This window comes from Sceloporus undulatus, chromosome 1, assembly GCF_019175285.1.
Source record: "Sceloporus undulatus isolate JIND9_A2432 ecotype Alabama chromosome 1, SceUnd_v1.1, whole genome shotgun sequence".
Classification (NCBI taxonomy): Eukaryota; Metazoa; Chordata; class Lepidosauria; order Squamata; family Phrynosomatidae; genus Sceloporus; species Sceloporus undulatus.
Genome location: NC_056522.1, coordinates 143,776,724 through 143,785,934, shown reverse-complemented (window position 1 = coordinate 143,785,934; position 9,211 = coordinate 143,776,724).

Sequence of the window (9,211 nt, the reverse complement as noted above, 5' to 3'; positions counted from 1 at the left end):
CCGTTATGCTGCTTTGACTTACGTAAAATGCCTTTTCTTTCCAGGATCTTAGTAAATTAGGTATTTAAATCTGGTCATGCTGCATGAACATGATATCATTCAAAGTTATATTACTTATTACTGTATAATATTTGCTTTCGACCATGTACTCCTCACGCCTTTAACTCCCCTCCTCTTCATTTGTAATTCCAAGGGCTGGTCTGATTCCTGTTTTATATTCTGTACAGTGCTCAGTGATGAGTGAAACTTGCTCAAGAAAAATAATAGCACAGTGCCAGTAGATTTCCTATGTTTTAACTCATTTTCAGAGAAGAATCAGTCAGATCCATAGTTCTGTTGTTGTCATTATGTGCCTTCAAGTCATCTCCAGTTGTGGCGAAACTAAGGTGGGGTATCACGGGCTTTTTTTGGCAAAATTTGTCAACAGCAGATTAGCTTTTGTCTTTTTCTGAAGCTGAGATACTATGAAGATTATCACACAGGGGTTATCCCGTCCTTGTCCCATTGCCGTCCCATTCTTCCCACATGATCATGAGAAGGACTTTTCGATAACGTTGCACAAATCCCATCATTAACTTGTCATTAAAGCAACACTTGCTGGCATTTTGCATTAATGGAAGTTTGTGTTCTTGCAATGCCGCTTCAATGACAGGTTAATGGGAGGATCAGCACTACGATTTGAAAGCCAGGCAGGTTAATGATGGGATAAGGATGGGGGGATGCTCCTGTCCCTAGCCTCTCTGTGTCTGGTAATCTCCTATGACTTGTCCAATGGCTGAGTGTGGATTCAAACCCTGGTCTCCAGAGTTGCAGTTTTATGAGCAGATCACTGTACTACACTGGCTCCACCAGATCTAGAGAAAAACCACAGAAATAAATGAGACAAATATTTGGGCTAGAGGTTTCAACCCAATATGTCCAAGCAGGAGATGATCAAGAATATTTCCATTGCAAGATTATCAACAAAGATAACGGAGGAGGAGGAGGAGGAGGCTGCAAGGGTAGTTTTTCAGATATCATGTTCTTTGAGATCCAATGTGACACAGCAAAGTTTTGTATCTAGAAAATCGGCATTTTCAGTCTACCTCAAAAAAGAAAAAAAATGAAAACATTTAAATAGAATCTCCTCTTCCTTGAATACATAAGTGGTCCAGTAACAACTTGTAAACATAGGAACAATTCCGTATTAATGTTCCCTGGATGTGCAATATTCTTGTCAACAGAAGCTGAAGATCTTCTTGAATGTTTTGTCCTATTTCTATAAGTATTGTGTGATAGCTTGAAATATAAGAAATAATGAGAAGCAATTTTTAAAGCCCTTTGAGTTAAACCCATGGGGCCCAAGGTAGAGAAGTTCTTATTGATTGTCTAAAAACCATACCACCTTCTTTGAGGGACTAAATGTTTTTATGTATGCTGTATAATAATAGTTATACTTTCATTGGCATTTAAAATTTCAGTGCCCTTCTCCAAGCCTTAGGCACAGAATACAGAGTTCAAGGGTTGTATCATTTGTGCTGGGCTATTTTTGCTTAGTTTTGGGGGGTCATCTGTTTTGGGTATCGTATTTACAACTAGTCAGTTATAACAAATTATTTGTAACTACAGTACTTCTTTTAAATTCTGGATATGTCTTGTACTAATGTAGGCTTGATGATCCAGGACATTTCAGTTGTTAACTAACTACACATCCCATCACCATCAGATGAGCTAGCTGACTATGATAGGAATTAGATGTCAAGGAAATCTGTCTAATACAGTATGACCCTCATATCTACAGAATTGATATATGCAGTTTTATTTATCTACATCTGAAAAAATATGTTTTCTCTAGGCATTTCTAGGCCCTTCAGTATGATTCTGTGGTCAACCTCTGGCCCAAGCATGCCACAGAATCATACTGGAAGACCTAGAAATGCTTTGGGACATGTTCTCTACAGGAAATTCCAATGTGATTCTGTGCTATGCTTGGCAGAAGCCATTTGTCTCATTGAAAATAACAGGGTTCCCTATTATGCACAGTCTCAGGTATTCATGGGTGCTCTTGGAATTTAACGCCCATGGATATTGGGGTTGTACTGTAGAATTAATCCATTTACAACATGCAGAGAAAACTCAAGCTTATGGTGGATTTTAAGAAGAATGAGTGGTTGGTCTTTTTTGGATCCATTAAGATCCCATTTAATCAGACTGGACATACATATTCCAGCTTCTTGTTTTCAATAGAAGCCTAAGCCTACCAGGCCATTCTAAGCTCAAGCTGTTGGCTTTTCTCCATTCATTGTCCTTGTCATTACCATACTCACAGATGGACTTTCACTGGAGGTCCATTTGAATATCTCTATGCACATTGTTAAAACATGCAGGACAAATGATGAGGGATTAATCTTTCAGGTGCTTCTCGGAATGTATTTTTCACAGAAATAGGAATCCTGAGATTGTCTAACCATGTTTTTTTCCCTACCTTACACATAGGAAAATCAACTATTTTTTTTCTTTATGACTCATTCCAGCTATGCCATGTGTGAGTGTCCAAGTCTTCATAATTATCTGATTAATCGACTACAATATTTCAAAGAAGGGTTGTGGCATTGCTTGAACATAAAAAATCCTGCAAGTTTCTAGCTTAGCATAATATTTATATTATAGTTGTCAATCTACATTCCAGCTTGCATACAACATACAGCCTCATAATTCTCTAGAGCAAAATAACAACAGGACAGGTAAGTGATTATCCAAAGGAAGCATAGTGATATAAGCATCAGATAATTTGCTAAAATGTTGTATGGGTAGACTGAAGAACAGAAGCACATTTCGGACAAGGTCAGGTTTCATGAATACATCTTCTGCCCAGCTGAACTCATAGGTTGTGGTGTGAGATCTTGTTCTTCCATCTATTAGTAAACCACAGCTCTTCCATCATCCCTAGCCAGCACAAACAGTGAGAAATAATGTAAGTTACTATCCAACACATCCACTCCCCTCTACTGCCATTGGCAATGGTAGTGAGGTACAAGAGGTGATAAACATCTCATGCTTTAAGACAAGAAACCTGTCCCTCATTCTTCCCTATATTCAGGCTGGAGGCACAGAATCATAGAATAGGATAATAGAATCATAGAGTTGGAAGAGACCACAAGGGCCATCCAGTCCAACCCACTGCCATACAGGAATACACAATCAAAGCACTCCCAACAGATGGCCATCCACCCCCTGTTTAAAAAGTTCCAGAGAAGGATACTGTACCACTCTTCTAGGGAGCATGTTCCACTGTTTCACCATCGGGAATTTTTTCCTAATGTTTAGGTGGAATCTCTTTTCCTGTAGCTTGAATCCATTGCTTCATGTCTCAGTCACTGGTTCAGCAGAAAATAAGCTTGCTCCAACCTCAACATATCATCCCTTCAAATATTCAAGCATTAAATATTTAAAGCTATCATGCCCTCAGCCTTCTGTTCTCCAGGATAAACATACCAGCTCTGTAAACCGTTTCCTGCAGAACATAGTTTCCAGACCTTTCACTATTTTGGTCACCCTCCTCTGGACATGTTCCACCATTTCAATATTCTTCTTGAATTGTGGTGCCCAGAACTGGACACCACCTCCTACGAAGAGGAGTATTCCACAACACGCCAAGGCATCATACGCAACACGCCAGGGCAGCATATCCCAATGTGAACAGCTCTTACCATCAGGAGGTTCTTCTTAATGTTTAAGCAGAATCTCTTTTCTTTTAGTTTGAATCCATATCTTCATGTCCTAGTATCTGGAGCAGCAGAAAAAAGCTTGCTCTTTCTTCAATATGGCATCCTTTCAAATATTTAAACATGATTATCACGTCACTCCTGAACCCTTTCTTCTCTAGGCTACACAGGCCCAGCTCCCTCAGCCACCCATTGTATGGCAAGTCTTCCAGAACTTTTATCATTTTGGTCACCCTCCTCTGGACATGCTCTACCTTGTCAATATTCTTCTTGAATTGTGGTGCTCAGAAATGGACACAATATTCCAGGTGAGGTCTGACCAAAGCAGAATAGACTGACAATATTAATTCCCTTGACAAGACACTATACTCCTATTGATGCAACCTAGAATTACATTGACATTTTTAGCTGCCACATCACACTCTTGACTATTGTTCAGCTTGGGGTCCACTAAGACTCCTAGATTTCTTTCATATGTACTGCCATCAAGCCAGGTGTCACCCATCCTATATTTTTGCATTTCATTTTTAGTGACCAAGTGTTTTATCCTGCATTTCTCCCTGTTGAAATTAATTTTATTAGTTTTGGCTCTGCTTTCTAATCTATTAAGGTCATTTTGAATTTTGATCCTGTCTTCTGGGATATTTGCTACCCCTCCTAATTTAGTGATATCTGCAAATTTGATAAACATGCCTTCTGTTCCATCATCTAAGTCAGGGGTAGGCAACCTTTTTGAGCCGGGGGCCAGGTTGCTGTCCCTCCGACCACTGGGGGCGAAGCCAAAATAAATAAATATTTTTTAAAAAATTTAAAAAAAAAAAATTAAATAAATAAATAAAACCAGGACAAATGTAGGACAAAAATTTCAAGTGGAGGACACTTTTTAAAAAATATGAGGACACACTAAAAAAATTGCTGATTTAAAAAATGTTAATATAAATGCATGTTTCGGAGGCTTCTATAGACAATTCCCCCCTTGCCGCCCTTGCTCCCCTTGCCTGCTGCTTGCCCCCCCTGCCGCCTCTTGCTCCCTTGCCTGCTGCTTGCCCCCCCTGCCGCCCTCTCCTGATAGGCCAAAGGCTCCGGCGGCAATCGGCGGCAGGACCGGGCTGTGGCCGGTCCCACAGGCCGCAGGTTGCCTCCCCTGATCTAAGTCATGATAAAGTTGCTGATAGCAATGGGCCCGGGATAGTACCCTAGAGCACCCCACTAGTTACTTCTCACCAGGATGAGGAGGAGCCATTGTTGAGTACCCTTTGGGTTTGGTCAGTCAACCAATTACAAATCCACCCAACCGTCGCATTGTCTAGACCACATTTTACTAGCTTTGTTGCAAGGATATCACAGGGGACCTTGTCAAAGGCCTTAGTGAAATCAAGATATGCTACACCCACAGCATTCCCTTCAACTACCAAGCTTGTGACTATATATATATAAAAAGAGAGATAAGATTAGTGTGGCATGACTTGTTTTTGAGCAACTCATGCTGACTTTTGGTAAACACAACATTTCTTTCTATGTGCTTACAGGTTGTCTCTTTAATGATCTGTTCTAGAATTTTTCTTGGTATTGATGTCAGGCTGACTGGGTGGTAATTATTTGGGTCTTTTCTTTTCTTTTTGAAGATGGGGGCAACATATTGGCATGTGTTTTCTGTGCAGAAAGCAACATTTTTTGTCCAGGAAACATTCTATTTCATGCAAAACTCACTATTTTCTGCAAAACTCCTGAGACACAAAAGTTACTTGTTGCTCAATAAGGTTTCCTGTAACAACCCTTCCCACTCACACATTTCTCTGCAGAGAAAGCATGGTTTTTCACCCAAACAAATCCTCTGAAGAAAAGTTCTGAAGTGTGGAGAAGTGACCTTGACATCTGCTGGGAGAATAATTCTGCTAAGCAAATTCCTAATGTGTCTTGCAGATAATTTCCTGTTTCAAAAGATAGAGGAAGGAACAAGGTGATCAACAATCCTTGACCTGATTCTAACTGAGAGTGTTCAACTGAACATTAGAAGGAACTTCTTGACATTGAGCAGAGTGATGAGATAGGACCCCATAATTACCTCTGTGATTCTATGATTTTTTAATTCATCTGTGCTCCATTTAAATTCAGAACTGGTCCAGTTCTTACAACATTTGTCTTTGTAAAGGCAAGAGCTTTCATCTCCCATATTCTGTGTGGTTCTCTTGCCTCCACCATTACAGAATGCAAAGTTGCTCTTTATAATGTGATATGAGATGGAGAGGGCTTTGGATGCAGAAATACTGAAAGGTGTGTGTGTGTCTGTGTGTTTGCGTGTGTGCGTGGCTATTTGTGTGTGGTTGTGAGCACATGTGGCTGTGGTTACATTCACTTCTTTAACATGCTTCATCTCTCAATACCAAAACAATATGCAGAATACCATCTGCCAGCTGTGAACAGGAATACAGGTACAGGTGCTGTAATGTACAGTCTAATTAATGAACTAAACATTAATATAAGCCTTAATTGATTTTGTAAATATAAAAACTATGATGGTGAAACAAACCTATTCCTGTGACACAATAATGATGGCAATTTGTCAATTGTCATAAAGAAGGGCTTTATGGCAAATACTTCCATTAGTGCACCTTACTTAAGGTGCTAGACAGCTACATGCAAAACAATTTTAAAATGATAATATACTGAAACAAACATACTGAGGGCACAGCCAGAGTGATTAAAAAAAACCCTGAAAGTCCCAGAATTTTGTTGTTGTTGTTCATTCCAGTATTATTTTGGTGATCCATATGTAGGAATATTTTGTATCTATATCAAGCAGAGTGTATCAAAGCCAGGGCAATATGAGCTTGTGGTAGGTACAGAGGAAAGTACTGAAGATGGTTTTGTAAAAAAGAAAAACTTACATTTTGAAATCTCTCTTTGGGTAGGAAAGGAGATAGACAAAATATTACCTAAATTTCAATAGAAGAACCCCTAAGGTTGGCTCTCATATGTGGAAGTTGGCTAACATCCATCTTGAGGTGGGAGTCTCATTCTTGCCTCTTTCTCAGATAAAGGGAGACAAAGGACTAACTTTTGGGCGAAGGGGGAAATGACCTTTGCAAGTAGAAAGGAAATGAAAAGGCTTGAGTAAATAGATTAAAGAAAGAAAAAGAGAGGGGAATCAAAAAGCCAGCCATGCCCTCTATAGCCCCCTCTCTTACTACTTACTTTGCACAAGTGTTGATGTCTCTTTGCTTCCAACACCAAACACATTCTGTTTATCCCAGAATATTTTATTTTTAGCTCCTGGCATGATAAGAGATTTTTGTTTCATAGCTCGATTTATTTTAGCCCAGTATAATATTTAAAAGAACAAGAACAAAATCTGGGACTTGAATCTGAAAATAATTATATGAATGGATTTGTAATGTGATCCATTAAGGGGCTGTACAGACTGGCATTTAATGCCAGTCTCAGGGCATAGTGGGGGCATGGCATCTGCACACATGCCTCGATGATGCCTTGATACTGGTGTCATGCTTTGCGCCTGACTGCATGGTGGGAGATGTCACAGTGCTCCTTTGGCACAGAGTTTAAACATGCTGCACCAAAGGAGCCCAAAAAAACTGCCACTGCCACCACAGCAAGGGCAGCTTTTTGCCGGTGCTAAAAGGAGTGGCATATTGCCATTCTTTTTAGCACTGGCAATATGGCACTCCAGATCAGGGTCGTGTAGTTGCTGCAGCCCTGATCCGGTGAGGAGAGGAGTGGCAGGATGCCACTCCAAAGGGGCGATCTGTTTAGCCCTTAAGTTTGTTGGAGATATTGCTTAAATCTGCTGGTTTAAGGAATAAGGCAGTGCATAGGTAGAGGTGGTGATGGTGGTGCTGACAGCACTGCTTTCACATCAAGGTCCTCCATCAGTTGTATGGTCCCCTTTTCCCTAGCAGTGTGATATTTAAGGAAGGTCGTTGTTATTGTTGTTTTTAAAAAGGGGGTTTTATAAGAAACCATGCAATATTAAATTTATTTATCTCTGTTGGGCCACAATGCTCTATGATTTTTCTGCAACACTTTGGAAACATTTCCTCATTACAGGGAGAGGACAGAAATAGTATCAGCCTTAAAAATTGAGGAGACTTTCATCGGGTTTTCATTTGAATAAAATGTACCATGTTTCTGCATTAATGTATGAACTGAAACATAGTTTCCCCTCATTATCTAAACGGCTGACAATATTGAGGTGCAGTTCTAAAAGAAAAGAAAAAAAGCATAGCAAAATGAAGTTCATGAAAATGTATATATTAGAGATAAGTGGACACAAAAATGTTTATATTAATGTTATCAGGGCCCCTTTCATGCTATGCATTTACTGCATTGTGACTCTTCTTTAACTGCCATGCCTGCATCCTATGAAATCCTGGGCTTTGTAGGCACTAGAACTTCCTGGATGAGAAAACCTCTCCCTAAACTGCATATTCCAGAATTCTACAAGATGGAACTATGGAATTTAAAATGGAATTATAATCCTATAATTGCATAGTGTGAAGGGGTCCCATTTATCAGTACTATATGTTATTATTTGGTGTATAGGATGGTGGGTTCTATTTCAGTTTTGTTGAACTACCTTATATTGCACCTAAATAGCTGTATATAGTTTAATAAACTATTTTACATGGTTTTATTTGTTGTACTCAACCTTGATATTTTCATATATATAAATATTTCAATTAATATCTAAATAAGAAAAACTGCTTACAAAAAATATCCATTAAAATGTACTTCATTAAAAAAAATGAAGTGATTTTTGATGCAGAAAAAAAAAAAACCACCCCACAAAAGGACAGAAAGAAAATACAGGTAGTATTATAAGAAACTCAATTAAGTCAGGATTAAAGATTTTCAGGTCCCTTGAGGAAAATGAAAACTTGAGGGAAAGTGAAATTGACTGATATGTCCATTTCTAATCCATATTTTTCACAATATATGGTTCACCTTCATTTCCCTGTCTGGACTGAAATGTTTCTACACCACTGGTTCTCTCCACTTCCCTCTTGAAGAAAAAGATTTGATACTTGCCACTTCTTTTTTCACAATAAGTGAATATTTTCATCATTGTAATCCAAGTGTGGTGTATATGTGTGCATCAGTGTATATATACACTGATATGTGTGTGTTTATACCAGTGTATATATACATATTCTATTCTCTCACATATATATATATATATATATATATATATATATATATATATATATAACAGATGCTTTGCTTTGGAGAGCTCACATCTGGAGGAGGGAATGAAAGGAATACTCATTTTCAGATTTTTTTCTTGGCTAATTTTTCCTTATTCAAAAATTTCTTTGGAAAAAATCCAAGCAACTATGAGGCTACTGTAGTGAGGTACTCACCCAGGTAGAGAGAGCTGAAGGGGCTAAGGGCAGCCAGGTGGTGGAGGTTGAGGGGAAGGAGGAAGTTAACCCAGAGGTGGAGCCAGTGGTGGAAGGAGGAGGAGCTGGAAGGAGTATAAAAGCAGAAGG